The sequence below is a fragment of the Coturnix japonica genome, unplaced genomic scaffold (assembly GCF_054131305.1).
Source record: "Coturnix japonica strain WE unplaced genomic scaffold, WE-NBRP24 Scf053, whole genome shotgun sequence".
Lineage (NCBI taxonomy): Eukaryota > Metazoa > Chordata > Aves > Galliformes > Phasianidae > Coturnix > Coturnix japonica.
This window is the reverse complement of record NW_028188956.1, coordinates 1547199-1568489: the sequence shown is the minus strand read 5'-3', so window position 1 is coordinate 1568489 and position 21291 is coordinate 1547199. Positions and strand designations below refer to the sequence as shown.

Here is a 21291-nt window from a genome sequence, read left to right as displayed (position 1 = left end):
AGTGTTGTGACAGCTCACATCTTTCTGCTGGAATAGTCATTTGGAGAGATGTGTGTCTGGCTACTTTGGACATCCTGGAAAGAGCTCTGCATCAGCTGAAGCTCAAAGCTACAGCAGATTCTATTTCAGTTTTCCTGAGCTGCATCCATCTCCTTTGCATGGAGGTGAGTATTTAACTGGAACTCTTCAGGCTTGGCTATGAGAATATTAAGATCTTTTAATTGAAAGTCAGATTGAAAAGTCACAAAAAGTAATCAGAAGGAAAGTCTAGATTTTGAAGAGCCATTGAACTAAATCTGAAACTGACTTAGTCCATCTTAAGCAGTAGTGTCTAAATGCTGAGGAGCATTTTGAGGCTTGCTGGTAGAGATAACTGAATTCCCCTAAGGAGCTGTGGAGGTGTTAAATTTTGCAGTGGAGGGATCGCATACTTGTGAGCGGTGGGTAGGCTGTAAGTGGTAGCACGTGGTAATCAAGTCTTAAAGACTCAGCTGTAGTTAATGGAGGATTTGTTGGTTTGATACATGAGCATGTTAATATTTAGCTGTTGTACATGAAAATGAGCTCCCGAATTGTGGACTAAGTCTGGTGGATTTAGATTCAGGCAGAATGTATGAGAGGTACCCAGTTGTAGACAGAATAATAAAGAAGTGATTTCATTGTAGAAGGAAACTGCGCTGATGTCCAGTTAATTTAATTCCTAGCAAGAAACGATACCACCTTTACAAAATAGCATAATTAATCCATCATTTATTCTCCTTCTGAGATAAAACATTCAGTTAATGTTTTTAAGAGACTAATAATCTCATGAAGAACTATTAAACAAGATGTGTTTACGTTGCCCTGCTATGTATACTTATAGTCACGTTTGATATTTCTTCCTCTTTTCATTACCACAGTATGAAAACAAGCTCACAATTCACAGGCTTCTGCCACTTATTCCTCGCTCCATGTTAATTTTTTTTCCTGATGTGCAAAAGCAGCAGTTTTAGATGCGATGGTGCTAAAGAAGGAGTAAAAGCAGTGCAATTATGCATATATGAGTATATATACTTTGTGTATATATATGTAAATATGTATTTATATTTATGCACAAATCCATTAAGCAATATTTATTAGAGAATTTGTGTGATGATTTTAGCTTGGTATAAATGTACTCAGTGTGAACAAAATGGAAATCATGGTATGTATATGTCAATATAAAATGAAGGAAACAGAATTTTTATACAGAAAAAAATCTGAGTGGCATACAGTATGTCTCTACTGTTCACTTCCCCTTTCCTATGTGATCTTTAACCAAGTCTGCAGTGACAGCAGGCCCAAGTAGGCTTCATAACTCCAGCTCAAGGTGTAGACTTGTTTTTTCCCCTTAGGAAAAATCCTTAGGGCTTAAGATACGTAGCAAGTTCTATTACACTTTCTCTGAATAATAGTACTGAAGTTGGTATATTACATTAAATCTGACTTGAGAAAATTGCTTTATTAATAAGGGTTGCACTGTTAGTATTTTCGTCTGGAATTTTGGAAAGAATATTATATGGCAATGCTACCTATGATTCCGATGTCTCCTTGCTAACATTCAGATAGTGAAAATCATCAACATTACAACTATTCTAGTTGGACACGTGGACCAAAGTGGATCTGTTGTATTACTGTCTTTTAAGGAACCTTACTATATGTCTGTTTGGAAGAGCCTATTTTCTGTTGTGACTGGAGCATATGGTGAGTGAGAGCATCTTGTCCATCTGAATGCAGAATGGTGATGTGTTCCAGCTACCTTTATGCTGGATGAAGTGGGACTCTCAAAATATTTTGCTGCCCTGATTTCTCTTGACCTTCTTGATCCCGTCTGTTTGTCTTTCCCTGCTTTTGGAGTCTGTGCCATGGAGAAAAGTTCAGATAAAGCTTTTTCTTCTCCCCTGACATCGTAATAGCATGATGTCACCTGAAGCCGCCTTAGGCCAGGACTGCTGTGATCCTTGCTCTGCCTACACAGTCCCTCTGTGCAGGTGCTGCTGATACTTTGGGTGCGATGAGGTGCTTCCCAAAAGCTTCTGGCCCTGCAGAACACTGTCAGATTGTCTGGCAATGGAGTGTTTATGCCAGCTGTAGCCCCAAAAGTGCCTATGAACGTTCACAGGGGAGAGAGCAGTGCAACAGCGATCCCAAAGTAACGTGCAGTCCTTCAGAACCTCCCCTGTCCCTTCAGCGCCCAGTTGTGGCTTGGCAGCGACATCTGTTTTTGAGACACAAGCCTCTTAATGATGCAAAAAGTATCAAAACGGTTATTTACTATGCGAACCGCTGGGTGAGTTCGTTTGCAGCACGAGAAGGCGAGCAGAGCTGTCTTAGAGCGAGCAGCAGACCGGGCAGGCTGGTATGAGCGGCATCCCCGCTAGGTGGAGGTGCTGGTATAGCGGAGCGGGGCTGTGCTGCTGACCTGCAGCGTGCGCTGCCATACCCGGCTAAATCCTCTGGACCTACAAGTGCTGCGCTGGTGTAAACTCGCACTAAATTAAGTCAGGTTCAGGTATTAGAGCTGTGTCCTCTCCAGCCTTTTTCCTGTCCTCCTCTTTGCCCCTGTTTTGCTGTCGGCCAGGAGGAGGCTGACGAGGAATGTGTATCTCCTGTTTGGAAGTCTCTAACTCTTTAAGGGCTACATGTTACTGCCTTTGATTTATTTTGTTACTTCATTTCTTTTCCTTCCACACGTGCAGATGTTGGCATTGCTAATGGCTCTTGGCTTTCTGTTGTGAATAATCCATACAGACTGCACTGCATGCTAAAGAAATGAGTATCAGGTGGTGCTGAAAAGGTTAACTGTGCAATAGTCGTTGTAGGTATGGAGTATGAAATACTGGCAAAGTCAGTGGACGTAACACAGCACTTAACAGAAAGAGAAAATTAGTTATTCTTATTTGCCTGAGGTAAATGAGAGCCTCTGCAGTGTCTTGATCCTCGTGCAGACCTGGTTGAGAGTAATGTGAACAAAAACCTTACAATAGAACTGGAGCTTTTTGTGACAAGATAATAACGCTGGAAGTGTGAGCTGTCAGCCATTAATTGAAAAGAAGAGATGGAAATCTCTGATTTAGCCTTTTCGAAAAATAAAAATAGTTGTAATGCCAATGATATTTCCCTATAGTTTCTTAGAAGAAAACCACATAAGGAAGCAGAATAGCGTGTGGAAAAAGGAAGACAAAGCTATTAATGGTTGTTAATAATTTGTCAAAATATATTAATGAAGCGTTTTATTTTTAAGCTCATGTGTTTCCTTTCCTGCTCTCAAGTCGTGGGGGCCATTTTTCATGCGGTGTTAGAAAAGGAGTGTTTAGAGAAAGGACTGCACTATTCTTAGCTTCTGAACTACTTGCCAGAATCATTTTTATACCACATCAGCCATTTTATAAAGCGGAGAATACAAAGATATTCATCACGTGGATAATGCACTGTGCCACTGAGATATTTTCTTTTAAATGCTTGAAGTCTGGAGGCGTATGCTCCTTATAATCCTGTATCCATTCCTATATGCATACACTGGTTAGTATGAGCTACTGCTGAGAGCAGACCAGAGTGCAAATGATGTGTGGTCTCACAGGTGACCTCCTTCAGATCTCTCTGTTGGTAGTGGAGGTTTGGCTGATGAGGCAGTCTGCTCTGGTTTGTCTAATGGTTAAATTTTAGGTTTAATTTTTGTAGTGGAGATACAGAGAAATGGAGGTTGGCTCCCAAATGAGAACAAATGGAGTTGGTGAATGTAAATGGTGCACTTTTTTGGTGCATTTGCTAACGTGTTCCTATTTGTACTCCAGGTGTGTGAGAAATGCTGTTGCTCCTTTTTGCTTTAATACAGTGTTTGTGTTTTCAAGATCGATCAACAGCACCATTAGCTTTTGAGCATTAGCTGGATGCAGGCAGTAGGAACTGTACCTGTGAGCTCTGCTGTTTTCTCTGGGTTCTGATGATTCCAGCAGGCTGATGTGGGTTGTTTCAACTGGTAGCCTCCTTCTACTTGGTAAAAAAGGTTTGTGGTTGTCGTTTATTGATACCTCACCTACCAGTGAGGGCTAAAATACAGTTCAGGTACAGAATTTGGTGTGATTGTAACAGAGCCCCATCAAAGCAACTGGGAGATGTGAGGGGTAGGGAAGACTTGGCAATCATGCCTTTTATAGAATAAGGAAAAAATGACGAATGGATAATGTACAGATGAGATACTGGTGACGCTTGTGCTGCTCTGTAAAGTTATAGGGTAGTGATGGTGATCCTGTCACTGGGCATGGGGCTAAAAATGCAGGTGGTGTGTAATGCCAGTCATGGTACCTTTGGCGAGCTTGTGGTGGTGCTTAGCGTATATTTGGCTATTAGGTCAAACATGGTTCTGATCCGTGTTGGATTTGTTAGAGGAGCATATACAAACAGGGAAATAACTTAGGGAAGTGACATTTGCTAGATTACTTTGAAGTAAGTGTTCAACACACTGCTTTTAAGAGTTTCATCTGTTTTATGGATGTCCTCTTCACTGTGAGAGTGCAGTAGACAGAAGAAACGTTGCCCCACCATCACACTGTTCCAGAAGTTCACTTTGGGAAATTGGATAGATTTACGTGGTTCCAAACTGGCTGGGAAGCATGTTTCCTTTGATTCTGACATAATGTGGAATGAGTTGGTTATCTGCCTCCTTACATAACGTATTTGTTTTTCATTAAACATCCTGATATGGTCTTATTAAAGTACCATGTATTATTTATGGTGTTTCATATGAAGATGAGCTGAAGGGAAAACTCCATCAGCTAAGGGCATTTGCAGAATAACAGGCTTTCTGTGCTGGGAAAAAAAAAAAAAAGAAAAAAAAAAAAAGAATGAAGGAAAGCATGACATACTCCTGTCAGAACAGGAGACTGCTTAAGGCAGAGAGTAGGAATGAAAAAAGGAGAAAGGGCATAGAGAGAGTTCATTTCTCCTTCTTGCTTTGTCTTCCTCTCTGTGGTGTGCTTTCCTTTTTTTTGTGTGTGTGTGTGTGTGATAAAGTAATTTGTGCTGTTCTATATCAGGGCTGCTCTGGTAGATCAGTCTGTGATAAACTGCCAAGTATGGATGTTTCTTAAGCTAAAACAGTCCCTGTGTTTTAAGTTAGTGTATCTGTTGTTTCAGTATTAATTGCTGAGTTTTAAGTATATTATTTTTGTTGCACTGACTGCTTTTTGAGAAAGAGAATACCTAATTCTGCTGGAAAAGCTTTGGTTTTGCGTGAAGAAGACTGAGTGGATCTAAATCAGTCTCTGAAGCTTGTGTGGGTGCAGGTATGTGTGCACACATGTAAAATGAACAAATCTGTTTTCTTAATGCAGCGCCTGAGTTTCAGTGCAATGTTTTATGTCTGTTTCCAGTTAAGTGGGGGCTTTCACTTGTTTCTATGGGTCGTTTTCAAATCTGAGCCAGCCGCGCTGTGTTTGAGAAAGGCTGCGATGTTATGTGGATTATTTATTGGATGCTGTTAATTTGAAAGTGTTGGTGTAAGATGTGCTTTGTGGGAGTTAGATCTCCTGTAACAGGTAATTTTAAAAGCTTCTGCGGAGCCTTTTTTAGGAAGAACTCCTTCAAAACTTCAGGTTTTTGCTTAGAGGTTTGACCTTTTTTTTTTTTTTTTTCCTACAGAATTAATATTTCATTCATTTGTTACAATTCTAATTAAACATAGTTGTATTTTCTGTTTTACTTGACTTGTATCTAGGAGGGAAAAAAAGAGACTTTGTAATGTGGGACTTCAAGGACAAGTTGTAATATAAATTATTTGATTTGCAGGTCACATCCTACTTTATTACATGAAGACTAACTAGATCTACTAATGAATAATTATTACTCCATAAAATAAAGGTGGGGGGGTGAACAGGGGGGTCATCCTGCAAGAGCAGAATATTAATTTGAGGTATTGCTCTCAAAGTAAAAAGTAAACATTAAATTCTGAAAGTTGCAAATGTAATTTTTCCGTGTAGCCTGATAGGGCAGTCCTTTGTAATAGACTGACTGGCTGTCAAATAAATTTGTAATTGTAGATGAGATGGGGTTTAGACCAGTTTTAAGATACAGTCTTTATCCACGCCTGCTGCCCTCCCCTCCCCCTCGGTGAGAGACAGCGTGCCACAGCATTTTGTTCATTCCCAGTGATTCTGCTGCAGTGGTTACACCGATAGTTTGCCTTCTCTGTAACGCTTCCATAGGTTTCTCTAGGAAACGAGGTGGTAAATGACAAGTAGATATAAAATTAATGGATATTTAAAAAGGAGCTCATTTACTGATTGTCCTGTATATTTGCTGGAATCCTCATGACTAGCCAAGGTTCTCTCCCTTTCCCGTTTTGTGCCTCTCACTTCTGTTCTTGGAAGGGGAAAGCCCTTTTTCTGTCAGGTGTGGGTCCTGGGAGAAAAAATGTGTGCGAGTGTGTTTGTGTGCGCGTGGAATCCTAACAGGCGCCTGGTCCCAGCTGGGCAGTGACATTAATTGCCCAGATCTCATGGCTGCCTGCGATGCAGCGTGTTCACTTTCTCTCCTTCTCTATCCTCTCCGGGGATTTTTAAAATGCAGTATTTGAATTTTGGTGAGTGGTAAAGACCCTGCCCTAGGACCCATTTGACAAATGAGAAGCTGTGCAGCATCAGCACCAGCCGACCGAGCCTCCCCGAGTCAATCTCGCTCTCTACTAGTCAGCAGCTACTGTTGTGAGACAAGCTTCAGCTCTCTGTCATTGAGGAAGTTCCATTTGCTCATCAATAGGCTGCAGGCTGTGTCTTCTTTTTTTGCTCTCTGTTAAAAATCCGTAGTTTAAATCTACCAAGTTGCCTTAGCTGACAAATGAATGTAGGGATCTAGCGCTGGGGAAGAGAAAGGCAGTGAAGAAAGACTGTTTCCTTACTTAAATAATCAGAAGGAAAAAAAACTGTAGTGACAAGATAGGGCAAACGTACTTGCATGCAAGCCCCCTCACTTGTTCTACGTAGACTTCAGAGCAACACCATGCAGCATCCCCTTACGGGTGCAACCTGCGTGGCACTGCCGAACGTGGGCATGTGTCCCCAGCTCTCCTGTGCCTTGACTTTTATGTACTTACAGCAGGTAAGTTTGCTCAACTTTCTTTTCCTATAGTGCCTGCTTTGTCAGCATCGTTCGGGGGATTTGTAATCGTGAAGCTATTTTTTGTGTGGATCGACTGTATAAATGTCTCCCACTGTGTGGAGTGAATGTCGTGCTTGCACTTAGGAATGGGGAAAGGGATCAGAAAATGTTTTAATAGAGACTCAAGCCTCTGCATATCTTTATTATTATTTTTTGCAATGTCCTTATTGATGCTGTTTGTAGGCTTTTAACACGGTACTCCGACTGCATTTCTCGTGGATACTGTAGCAGAGTTTCAGCCATAAAGGACTGCTCTTTTTTTTTTCACTTGCAGGCATAAATTATACTTCTAATGTAAATGTGCCCGATGGCAATTTTGTTTAAGCCTTCTTTGAAGCCAGAAATTTTAAGTCTGCGTTGAAACATGCTGCTGATTGAAATCAAGCTGATTTTAGTTATTAAAATAATATACAGAAAGCTGTGTCTGTGCAGAATTAAAATACTTCTGTCACCAAGTGTACCAGAATGGGTTCAGAAACATGTTTTGAAATCAGAAAAAGGATACCGATTTCTTAAAGATTTATAAGATATTTCTTTTTTAAATTCATTTGATATCAAATTTGGTTTTTGGTTTTGTTTTTTTTAAAGTATTCTCACCCCTCCCCCTCCCCCCAATTGCTTACCAGTTGTTAACAGCTCTCTGTTACCACGCTATTTATTTGATGTCATAATACCACATTATTATTTAAACTAGGAGTTTGGGATCCTCATTGTATGCTGCTTCTCCACAACGGCAGTCTCGGTTAAAGGGAGTCATCTGGTAGGTGTGGAGAGTCAGCACAGATATGTTTTCAAGCAAAAATGATGAATCCTGGTTGTTGTTTGTTTGGGGTGGGTTTTTTTTTTCCTGTTACTTTCTGTTGAAACTTGAGGAAAATAAATATATTTCTCACTGCAAGAAATGCCTGTGAGCCCTTCCAACTTCCATTACAGTAGTTTATATGCATGTTGAGTTCTGTGAGGCAGTCTCTAACTTTATTTCTGTATTTACAAATGCTCTGAAGACTTTTTTTGTTTTGTTCTTTACATGATTTCTTTATGGTATGTCTTTCTTTCCTAAGGATTAATTGAAATTGATGTAAAGCTTTTGTTCTTCTGCCATCTGTGCTTTCTGATACTGCTGATAGAACAGAACTCAAATATTTGGGGGTATGAACCCTTTTTTAGCTTTTTTTTTTTCTTCAGTAGTGCAGTATAAACCATTTCTGACTTGCTCCTTGGTGTGTATAATAAAAGGTTATTGCATATATCCATATATGTGGGAAAGGGGTATGTTCGCAATTAAAATTTACAGGAGATATATAGAATGTAATGTACTGAATACTTGCATTTTTATTTATTTATTTTAAATCGTATGTTCTGTGTTCTGGATACATTTTGGAAATGACATAGATCAGCTTTAATGGTGCAGCGGGACTCGTGCTTACTGGTTGCATACAGAATGGGCTCCTGTATTTTGCTGGGATTGTTCCTCTGAGTTTGCCAAACAGCATTGTGAACGTTGTTGGAATGTTTGATGTGGCTTTTGAAAGGAAAAACGTGAATGAAGGTGAGAGGTCAACATGGCCACACAAGGAGCTGATATGAGATAACCCAACAATGAGGTTGGGTGCTGTAATAATCTTCCTGTGTGAGCTATTGCAGTATCATTATGCAAACATGTCTCTGGTGTGGTACTGCTTTAAGGTTTAAGAAACTGTGCAACCATAATGATTCCTCTAAAATAGTGAATTCAATTCCATCCATTCCATTTGAGAGAAAGATGAGAAGTGATTGCTAATGCACTTTTACAAAGTGCTCTATCTACACGATAATTTTTAACTCTTTAAGTGGATTAACTGCTACGCTGAAAGTAATTTTTTTATTAAAGTACTGGCTTTCTTGTCTGCATAATCCCATTGTCAATTCAGAAACATTCAACCTGGACTAATCACAATTAGACGTTTTAGAAATTCACCTGAACTCCTGCTGATAATTGTGCCAGGATCAAAATGCTGTGCTTGTTGCTCCTTTTGATAGCTGATGGCATTCACTTCTCCTGGGTTCCTAGAAAGTCACATAATTATCATCTTAACTCAGATGTGATTTATTATTTAATGTATTTCATAGTTATTTTATGTATTTGATGTAGTATTTCATCAGAACTAGAGCTTACTTTACCTGAATGTAAGATCTTACATAGATTTCGCTTTAAAGAGGTAAGGATAAAAAGTGTTCCATATTTTTGTAAAAACATGAAAAAACTTTTACCATGACAATCTATTTTTACCCCCTCCTGCTTGAAACAAAAATATCACTATACATTTTATTTGTATAGTGAACGTGTAACTATTTCAGTGAGTGTTTTTTCTCACTGCTGTGAAGTTATCTATTGATCTTAACTCCTGGTACCCTGAAAGCTTGGTACCCTAGCAACTTCATAATCAGTGATTCCCCTCTACCTGTGGGCTCCATCAGCAGTGCTATACAGACCTTCTGTGAAACCCATTCAGTCAAATTTTTTTATTTTTTTTTCTCCCCAAATTACACTTCAGATACATCTGCTCGCTTGCACCTCAGTTAAAATGAAGTCAGGCATCTTTATTTCAGCAGGGCTCCCTGTTGTTAACCTCTAGTGTCTATTTAGAAAACAGGGTTTCTCATAGATTCAGTTTTTGAGTGGATCTGCAAAATTTGTTAGTGTTCTGGTCTATTGAAGTTTTGTAATAGGAGATGTGTCTTTTGTGCAAGACTGAGGTGTTACATCCTTAAATCAAGATGGGCACACCAGTCCTCACTGTACATACGTCTGTTGCCACAAGGATGGCTGTGTTCTGGGGACATGCATTAATCGTTTGAGAGGGGGGAAACAAACAAATGTGTTGGTATCTATTTAATGTTGACCATTATTTATTTGCAGAACTAACACTACTGTGGCAGTCTCTTTAATATAAACAAATAAACTCTTCTCCACAGTTTACCCACAGAAGTGCTTTATTACTTTGTCTGGTGTTAAAAACTGTGTTTGCCCTGATATCTTCCAGATTACATCTCTGCATAATGTTTTAAGAGATGTCTGAATTGATATTTATTTTTAAGAGCGGTTTGTGCAGTTCACTCAAGACATTCAAAGCTTAACTGTTGATAATGAAGTTGAAAATAAATGAAGTATCGAGGCCTAGTTCACATTCTGAGTTAACTGCCAATAAAATATTCATTTGAAAAAGCCAATAAAACCTGAAGGATGTTTCCGACTTGGTTAAGCTACTTAAAATTGTCTGAAATAACTAAGAAGCATCTTAAAGTCCCAACTTCAGAAACCTTAAGAGTTTCAGTTATTTCAGACTCAAATGACTGTGTCAGTGGCAGCAGTGAACAGGAGGAGAATAGAATTTAGTTGTTTTTCTTGTCATTTTAAAGGCAGGGATGACTGGGGAAAGTATAGGTGCATTTGGCTTAGCATTTTACCCAATGCCAATATTTAAAGGCGCAGTGAAAAGGAGCTCAGATTTGTGGTGTACCCTATAATTTTATAATATTGTACAGCATTAGAAGATGCTAAATTGATCCATTTTATCATCTCCTCCTTAATGAGACACACCAGCGAAAGGAATTCTTGCGCTGATCTCAAGCTTATATCAAATGCCAGCGCAAAGGAATTTTTGCAGCAAAACTTTGCCTGTAAATTGAGATTTAGGGTATATTAATGGAGGTGTAGTTGAGTTAACTTATATTTCTCCATGGCATATGTTTACCAGAGAATAGGATTATTGAGCTGGTAGTTTCAGGATAAAGTACCAATAACGTGTGTTTTTAGAAACATCACATAGTGTTCCATATCAGTGTGCGGTGTGGCTGTCATTATTTTAAAAATGGTAATTTTTTTTCTGCTTAATGATGATACATGTGGTTTATTTTAAATAGTGAAGCGGTTTGTACAAAGGGTAATTCCTTTTAAATGGAGCAATTGCTCATAGTGGACGTTCATAGATCGAAAACAATTGAACTGAAACTTCAATATCAACCTTTTCTGTCTTTAACAAGAAAGTGATTCACGGTACAGCTCTCATATCAATGATATAAAAAATCCACCATGAAAACAAAACTAAGCCCAACAAAGTCTCCATCTCTACCCCAGTTATTCCATTAGTGCTTACATGGTAAATTAGTGTAATTTTATTTGGGCCTTAAGCATTACGACTACAGAGAAAAGCTGAATTCCCCACTCAGTTACTCATGTCATGCTTCTGGATCTGATGATTTATAGGAATCTGAAGGACTTCTTATCACATTCTTTCTTCATGGCTTAATTCAATGTTGATTTATTTGATAGCATTTTTCAATTGATGTAGTCAATAGTGTCAATAATGGAAAAAGGATTAGAACAGATTATCTTTGTGCTAAAATTGCAGCAAGAATTAAAATGGATGAACAATCTCTGGATACAGTTTGCCATTTTTACAGACGGGCACATCAGCTGCTGAATGCCACCATTGCAGTTACAGTTCTGTGCGTGCATCTTTGGTGTGCTGTACTTTAGTGAGCCTTTAAAGGACCAGCTACATTCGTTGCATGCAGCAGCGGATGGTTCCTGATGTCACTGTTCGAACGTATAGTGCATATGCTGCTTTTTTTCACCTAGTTCACTTAATATTATTTGCTTACTGGATCTCTCCTGTAAATTCTGTTAATCTGTCTTAAGTATGTGAAAAATTTAAGGCATCTGTTTGCTTCCAAATTGGAGCCATTGCAAGTTTTTTTTTTTTCCTTTCATGTGAGAACATACAACCTCTGCTTATGACTGCATGAGTGAAAAGACGTCCACATTACTAATGCTCACTCACCATCTGTTTTTCCTTACAGCTGGGCCTTGAATAATTGTCCAGTAGCTGATGGGCTGGGGGTAGGCAATCTTTTCAGGGCTTTCTGATTCATTTAACCAGTGTGCTGCCCCAAGAGGAACGTCGTGCTTATTTATTCATATGTATAGGGTAAAAATCTGTACTTTGTCAGATAAATGATTGTCTGTTAAAACAACAGCAACGAAAGATATTACTGTGCTAGGAACAACCTCACGTGGATGTGTCTGCACCTAAGGGGGCACTGTGGCATTCTTTGGGAATGCCAGCGTTTGAATGAAACAGGCTTCGAAAGGTGGGAGAGGAACAGTGGCATCTCTAAGCACTGTTAATGCAGGAGTCAGATTGTCTTGATGTGCTGTTTGTCTTAATTAGATTAAATAAGATCGTTTGGGTTTTACCGGCCAACTTGTAAGCTGGCATGTGTGTGGGGAGGCTCCTCTGATCCAAGAGATCTCAATGTTTTCAGATCTTCAGTCTCACAAGAGCCGTTCCCTTGTTTCACAGAGGCTAATGAGAAGTGTCTGAGAGCAAGTGCTGTGTTCTCATTCTGAACAAAAGCTAGTTTGGGTATTGTCACACAAGGTCACTCTCCTCACTACAGCCAGAGGAAGTGCTTTAGTTAAGTACCCACCTCTTTAAAAACTAGAGGACAAAAGACACCGGCTGAGGAGGTTGCTTGCTGCTTTTGAATACAACTGTAAGAGCAGTTGGGAAGGAGCTCCCACGTGGCAGAGGCAGGTGAATAGTTCTGGTTGTCATCCCTGCTGTGTAGCGGGGCTCCTTGGATCGGGCTGCGGAGCGGTGACTGGGCTGTGTGTTCTGTCAGCTGCTCGTAAGTGGTCTTGTTTGTTGCTATCAGCTGAATGTGTGTCTCGTGATTATTTTCCAAGGTGGGGAAAGAAAGTGCGGCGGTGTTTCATTTTGGGCAAGTGTTGTTGTATTAGTTTTCTAAATGGGGCTTGTCTCATAACAACTGGTAAATGCATAGCTATGCAATACTATGAAGCTTTTTGGTTTCCTTTTCCTATGTTTAAATTTCTGGATCCGGTAAATGAATGCTGCCATCGTGTTAATATTAATTCTGTTCAAAATAGTTTTGATGTCTTCAGTAGGTGGTATAAATGACAGGAAGTGGTAACTTGTGGCACTGGAATTGATGGCCTTGCTTTATAGGGTTACAATAATGCTAGTGGAAAGAAGTCAACACCCTCCAGGAATCCTTCAAGCTTTTCTGCCTTTTAAAAGTGTATGTGTGATTGATTTATCAGTTCTAAAGTGTGATGTGTGGTACAGGGGCTCTCCAGAGGAACTCCTGTCATTCTGCTGGCGTTGCTCCTTTCCCCCTGAGTTGCCCGGTGCAGCACCATTGGCTCATGTTATGTCTTGCCTCCCTTCCTGCTCCATCAGTGCTGCAACCCAGTGAATTTAATTAGAGAAAATAGCATAGCTAATGTCTATAGTGCCCTGCCTAGTTGTAGCTGGGCCTTTGGTCTTTTGCACTATAGCAGGCTCCAGCTGTGGAGAGATCTCGCTGTGTTTTGATCCTGCTCTTTCTTGTTGTGTTGAACACACTCAGAATCAAAATTAGACACTGTAGTAAGAACTAAAGCGTTCAGTGAATTATTTTTTGTTCACTGATTCTCCCTCTGCCTCTTCCCGATATGGAAGGAGACTGTGCTGCTTCACAACAGCCTCTGAACATGATAACTGTTTCTCATGAATAAGAATGCAAGCACTTCCATCTTAGGCCATTATTAAATTTAACTTTTGACCTTTTGTATCTAAATATTCTAAAAATTGTTGGTCTTCCCATCTTGTAATGTCCTGAATATTTTTTGCTTTATAATTACATGAATTTAACAGTATCTCATGTGTTTGTATGAGGTGTGTTTATGCTTATAGTTACAATATGCATTTCCTCAACCTGCTTATTGAATTACAGTAACATTTATTACTGCTATGTAGTGTGGAAGGCTGCTGCCTTGGTTTTGCTTCTGATCACCTGTTCTTTTTTCAGTTTTCTCTACAGTGGCAAGTAAGAGTTCTTTAAATTATGTAGTTATAGGAATTAACAATGGGCATGGAAGTTTCTTCCCTTTAAAACAGGGAGTGAGATTAAGTCATAAAATGTTCAATTTTCATAACGATGCTGTCTTTCGTAAGACGGTGTGAATTTAAAATACTCATTTGAAATGTTTCAGTAAGAATTATGGAGCAAGATAATGAAAAAACTGTTAAAGTTTACCAGAGATTATGATGTTGTTAAAGCAGAATCTGGGGAAAAAAATGTTGGGGTGAAAAGAAGTCGGTCAGCCCATATATTCTATGGGTGTCCCATTCTTTCTTAAGCTTTTTTCCTTGTCATGTATTAGTCGTCCTCTCTGGGATGTTACGTGGCTGCATAGCTCAATTAATGCTCTATGGCAGGAGGAGGAAAAAAATGTCTCTCTTGTCAGAAGCTAAGTTATTTACTTTCAAAAGCTGACAGAATAGCACTGCAGGGGCTTCATTTATTTCCGTTCAGAATGTCATTATTGTGTAATGCAGGGGGACTTCTGCATGCATTGCAGGCTTACTCTTGTAATCTTTAGTCTGCTGGATAGCAGCAGAAGTGCAAAATGGCATTCTGGAATGTTTCCCTGTTCTGACTTTAGCACATTTGGATTTGCAAAACTGCGTTCCCAGTGTCTTAAATATTGACCATTTAGATGGCAGTAAACTTGTTTCTCTGTGGTGCTAATGCTTGATATATAGGGAATTGTGCTCTGGCCTAGTCACAGGACTGATTGTATCCGCAGTTACCTTTATAATGTGCCCCATGTCTTTCTGATGGGGAGCATGTGCTGTGAGACTTTTTTCAGCATTGCTCTCTTGGCCATTTTTATCATTTTTCTCTTGGATTTTTCTATGAGTGACCCTACAGGGAATATTTCAGTGCAGAGTGTTGTATACAGACAACTTGCTATTTCATTTCCATCAAATAAAGTTAGAGAAAACATTCAACTTTTTTTGTAATCTCATATGTGCTTTGCAGGCAAGATGAGTAACCGCTCCAAATTCAGTCCTGCAATTACAGTTCCAAGAGCTGGTTGCTTTTTGGTGGAGATGGATTTTGATGTTGTTGGGTTTCTTGCTTTTTTATTTCCTCCTTTTGCTGCCATCTCCTCCATCTCCACTCAGAACACCAGGTTTTTCCCCACATGCACTCAATTACCTGTTGCTTCTTGGAAAGGCTTTTGGTACACCCAAAGTACAAGCGCTGATGTGGTTAACTCTAGTTCCCTGTGCATACACATCACCCTTCTTTCTGGCTGCTCTAGTGTTCTGCTGGAAAATAACTTCCTTTAGGGAGTTCTTGTGGCCTTTTCAGTGCTAGTTGATTTGTTAAAATTATTTTTTTTAAGGTTAACCACATCTTCAGTTGTTTCCTTCTCAGGAAATTAAACATGTGAAACATTCAGATTTTGTTCATTAGCAGTAGATTTTATTTGAACACATCCTATTTTTAAATGGGCTGGCCTGGTTCTTTCTTTCTTCTCTTCCTTTCTTTGCAGACATGAAATTCAATAAATTTCTATTGCAGTTGCTGGGCTTGGGGGAGAAAAGTGAAAGGAAAAGTAGAAAGCTATTGGGAAGCGTCAAGCGCAAAGAATGATGAAGTACATTTCATAGCAGCCAATTCCAAGCCCAAAATCCCTGTTGTGCAGGAAGGCTTTCCAACTCACACAGGAAACTCAGCCATTGCACAGCATAGTATTAATGATTTATACACACCGCACCACTGCTTTTGTTCACTGGCAGAGCCAGGTTGTGTTAATAAAGGAATTTCAGGGAAAAGGGTCCCGGCATGCTGAGTTGTTTTGCTCAGTGCAGTAGATGCTGCCTTCATAAATCAAAAGAATTTAGAGCTTTACAGTCTTCCAGAGCCGCTGAGGGTTTTTTGTTTGTTTGTTTAATCTGATTCACTCAGGAATATTTTCATTTCTTTTCTATAAAGGATGAATGAATGAGTACTGGATGAGATCTATCTCAGCTGTTTTAGGGTTGATTGGTTTGCTTCACAGTGGCATTATGCTTCCATTTGTTTTCCATTTGGTATTTATGCTTTATGGTGTTGTCTGTGGAGTTTAGCATGGTTTTATTAACGTAAAGAGATGCAGATCACATTATATTGCCTTCTTTCTTAGACACAACTGAGTAAAATGTGAAGACAAATTATGCATTTGTAGTAAACAAAGCAATTTTATACCTGTTATCCAAAGGAAAAAAATGTAATAACACAAAAGCATTTGTTTTATTTTAAATTGGGATAATTTGTCTTATTAGTAAATACATGCTTCCATGTTATTTTGTTGTGAATATGAGTATTAATTTTCAAGTTCTTCTATTGCAAAACTTTGTTTCCTGATAGTTACTGCAGAAATGTGTACTCAGTTTTGTATTTATTCGCATAATGATTATTTTCAAATGGTGGTTCGGTATTGATATTACTAAAGAAGAAATGTCTTAGAGTTGATAGATATATGGATTAAGGGGAATGTTTAAAAACAAATCCAAACAACACCTTCTCAAAATTCTGGTATGGGCTGGTGTTTAAGCAGTGCTGACGGGATGCTATCCTAGAAATTAATCACTTTTATGTTTATGGCAACTGGTCTGTCCAGTATTGTTTGACAAAGAGCATGGGGGGAAAAAAAGTTGGAAATAATTACGGGTATAGTATTTTGCAGTTAAAGGAAAAGTAGCTTTCCAGGGGAATCTTGAGATCTTGTGTTACACAGCAGGCACAGTGTTTTCAGTCTATTTAGATTATTCAGAATCTTTGATTCACGTAGCTTTTGCTTAAAGGGAATGTGACTGCACTGTCTTAGTTTTGCTACAGTAGAAGAAGTGTTTCTTGGCTCCCTGAAAGTCAGCAATGTGGGAATCAGTCTCAAAAAAGTTAGAGCTACCACAGAGGGGAATTCTTTGTAGTTGGTGTGGTCTGAAGAGGGATAAATATTTTCTTTTCCGTTTTCATCGCTGTTTTAAAAGGCAAGGATTAATATAAGGCAGGCACCCAGTAGAGAAGGTTTATGTTCATAGAGTACCATTTTTGTGTTTGTTTGTCCTCTGTTATCCGGGTGCATGAGTGTTTCATTGTGTTTAATTATGTCTGTGAGGCACAAGACAACAGTCAACATCTGCTCTATTGTTTCCTTGGTTTACAGATAGCTTTGGTGGGTTATTAAACAATCTATTTTTCAAACAGAACACAGAGAATCATGCTGCACCCATATTATGTAATTTTGTAAAGGTACATTATGTAATTAGTCGTCTAGTGTTTGCACAATAATCCTTTATTCTCTTAGAGTAAATGCTTTTCCATCATTAATACGCAATGGTTTCAGGCAGTTTTTAACTAATAATAATGTCTAGTTTATAACATATGGGTTAAGCTGATTTCACCATGTGCCTCACTATGAGGTATTTTATATGTAAGCAATGCTACTGAATTGAGAATGGTAAGATAAATATTAGAAATGTATATTAACTGTCATTTTGGTCCTGAAGCAGCCACTGATGAACTCTTACTGATTACATATAAAGTATCTCAAGATTTTGGCTAGGGCTGAGCGAGACACTTTCTGCCTCTCATCTATTAACGTGCATCGGTTGTGAAAGATGTAAACATCAGTCGGGGATTTGAGTCTTTCCAGTTTTGACTTGTTCATTCCATAAATATTGGCAAATGAAAACTTAAAAAGGAACCAATATTTTATAATAATAATATTATATTATTATTATTATTACTATTATTTGTTTAAAAGGAGAAATATGAGGTCATACTGCTTGTAATTAACTTGCCAGAAACTTGTGGGGGGGAAGCCGGGGGAGGAAAAACCAACTTTTTCCTGCTTCTCCCCTGTACGGTGTTTATTGCTAGATGGTTCAGTAGGGCATGTCTCTAAGGAGCTTCTCTTTAAAATAAACATATATGTTTGTCTACAGCAAGGAAACCGCGCAGGTGTCTTCAGCTGAGTGCTCAGGGGCTTTGTTCCGATGTGCAATGCTGACATAAATTTTAATGGGAGAGAAAAACAGGGTCAGATCTTCTGCTGGGGTAGATCAGCACAGTCTGTTGACTTTCACTAAAGAAGAGGCCCTCAGCTTGGATGTAAAATTAATGCATGGTATAGGTTATGTGTTTTTTCTCTTGTATTTCTGTATATTTTGCTTGCAAATTGTTTTAAGTATTTATTTGCACTAAAATTATACAAATAGCTTATGCCCACTCACAGTTGCAAATGAGCTTTGATGGAAACTCTAGGGGAAAGTGGTATTCCCTCAGACTCACTGAAGAAGATGGATTACAGCAGGTAGCATTTGAGCTGTGGTAATGGCTGGCATGGCTTGTTTGCATGGCTTCACCAGGAATTAGTCCTGTGGAGGACTGTCTGTATGATTTAAAAGAGTTAATCAGATCTGAACTGAAGAGAATAACAACTGAGGAAGTTACTTTTCTTGTATTACAAGTAGCCAAATAGATCAATAGCCTTCAGCAAAGGTGGTTAACTTCTACTGTATGCAGTGGTACTAGATTACATGAAACGTTTGTTGGGAGCAGAATCTGAAGGAGGCCTAACATTAGATAAACAACAACCACAGTAAATACAAATTAACTTTGAATGTAAGTTCTGTAAGTATTCTCTAGTCCCAGTTGATTCATTAACCATTCTAAAATCTGACCTTATGGAAGCAGCTATGCAGCAGTAGCAGAGAGATGATCTAGTTATAACCTTTGCAATCCAGATGTGCCCAAGATACATCTGTGGGAGCAACACAATCATACAGTAGTGTTATGTTTTTCCATCCTTGTTGTGTCCCGTGGCCAAACACGGGATCAAGCATCTCCTTAAACAGTTGCATTAGGACCTATAAGACTGAATTGTCTTCAGACATAGAGTAGCAATAAATCTGAAGGAGCTTTAACTTTGTGATATCTAGATTTGGAAGCAAACTTATTACCAATTGTGTTGTCGTACTGTTTCAGCCAAATCCTGCTTGCTTCAAATGCTCCTGGATTGTATTTCTTGGCTAAACTTCAGTACTTAAAATCTCTTGTTGGTGTCCTGAATTGAATTGAATTATAGCTTGCATTACATCTAATGCCTTCAAATTTTGTTTAGTTCCAGAAAATATGAAGCTTGCCAGTTCTGAACTGCAGTTCCTTTTGAGATGTGCGGAGTCTTTATTGTTTTGTGATTTCAATAGGTTATTTCTCCAAAATATCTGTCTCACTTTGAAGTTGTATGCTGTGTTTGTTTCTGCGCTAAAACTGTTGGTTTAGGATGGGGCTTAAATGATGTATTTATACAGTCAGGAGACATGATTTAATGCCATCTCATGATTCACCATCCAGTCCTATTAATGTGAACCTTACTCAGGGGAATGAGTAGCTGTTACTTGTCGACAAACCTTCTGTATGTTAAGGGGGTGAAGTTGTATTGAAAGATCCTTATAGTGATATTCTGCTGTTCTCCAGGGAAGCAAATGAAAAGTGTACTTTGATGAATAATGAATGCGATAATTGGGGTCAGTAAGAAGTCATAGCTTCCTTTGGTATAGTAGTTAGAGTGGCCTGACTGCAGCAAAAAAAAAGTGAAGTTCATTTGACCAAATTTGACAGTAAATTTACGTGGCTATCTGCCATGTCCACACAACCTAAACCTAATAGATGACAGTGACAAGCAGGTGGCTCATCTGCACTGTTCTAGAATACATTTCTGATATCCTGTCTTATACCTGTTGATGTCAATAAGAAGACAGCTATGAACTGGTGCTGAGGGAGATTGGTTGTATCCCAAGTATTGGCACAAATCTTCTGTGAAACGGATGCTGATCTATCATGGCATTGTTTCAGTATATCAGTATGATGATCTATCATGGCATTGCTTCAGTATATCAGTAGTGTTCATTAAAAATGGATATTGATTATAAGACAGTCTGTTCTTGATTTGCAAGGAAAAACATTTTTTGTTGCTGGTTTGTATTTGCAAATGAATGTACCCCCGAGGGAGCGATTACATTTCGTGTGGAATTTCCCAAGCTGATAAACTTCATATAAACATAAGACTTCTCTTGCTCACCTTTCAGAAAACTCAGGAGCAACCTCACTGCCATGCAGCTTCCTGAGAAGGGAAAAAGAGAGGGAGGTTTCAGGCTCTACTCCCTGGGAATGGATAATGGGACTCGAGAACAGTGCAAAGTTGCACCTGGGGAGGTTCAAACTGGACATCATGAAAAAGTTATTTACTGTGAGGGTGATGAAACACTGGAATAGACTTCCTAGAGGTGATTGATGCCCCAAGCTTGTCAGGATTCAAGTGACACTTGGATAACACCCTCGGTTGTGTGTTTTAATTTAGCCTTGAAATGGTCAAGCAGTTGAACAATTTGATCTCTAAAGATGCCTTCTAAATGAGTATGCTGTTCTTACTAAGAAATGGTAGAGAAGTTCAAAAGCAAGTAGTGAAGGAAATCTGAAGTAGCCCGATCACGGGAATGATTATTCTCAAAGAAGCCACCAGTGAAAATTCCCATGTAACTCGTGATAGGACCAGAGAAAATGACCTGAAGTTGCACCAGGGGAGATTCAGGTTGGACATCTGTGCTTTGTGCTGCTGTATTGATGATGAGAGCTCCTTATTTTTGTGCAAGAGCCAAAGGGAAGCTCAGCCATTGAGACATTCCTTAATTTTTTTTTTCCCCACTCTCTGCCCTCTTTCTGCCACATATGTGTCATCTATGGAAGTGAATTTTTGTGACTCACTGAATGGTAGGTCACTCCTTATTGGCAGTCAGGTGACAAATATGTCTAGCAGCAGTTGAGTCAAAGTCGGAACTGATGCTTATTAAGGATGAAGAAGAGAGTGAGGACTTCACAGCAAAAACCGTTACCTTCATGCATTCCTGGAAATAACGATGCCATGTGTATTTAGCATGTATTTTATATATCTGGATGTTGTGTTTGTTCTTTAGTGTTATTGTCATAGGTGATAATTTTTTTTGTATTGTTTGTGATTCTGAGCTACAGTAGATGGGTACAAATACACAACTGACTTGTAGACAGTTTAAAAAGAATTCACATAAAGGTCTTACCTGGTACCAGAAAAATCATAGGAGAAAGCACTGATGGCATTTAGTACAGTACAGTTAGAAGATGAGGAGATAACAGTCTGGGTAATGTAAAGAAGAAACTGATCTGATGGCAGTTCACAGTAGTAGGCAGGGTAGG

The 21291-nt window shown here is 39.0% G+C and overlaps 1 protein-coding gene across 14 annotated transcripts in view; it reads left to right on the top strand.

Annotated features, from left to right (window-relative positions):
- The first annotated feature begins 6342 nt into the window (after positions 1-6342).
- Positions 6343-21291, top strand: part of LOC146752058 (rho GTPase-activating protein 32-like) — an 80747-nt gene continuing 65798 nt past the window's right edge. For 12 of the 14 annotated variants that reach the window (XM_085533057.1, XM_085533052.1, XM_085533055.1 and 9 more), the window contains exon 1: positions 6343-7113. The gene's annotated coding sequence lies outside the window, so the exon portion shown is untranslated. Of the gene's footprint in view, positions 7114-7867; positions 7934-21291 lie in introns of all 14 variants that reach the window. The other 2 variants (XM_085533053.1, XM_085533064.1) reach the window with 2 other exon arrangements.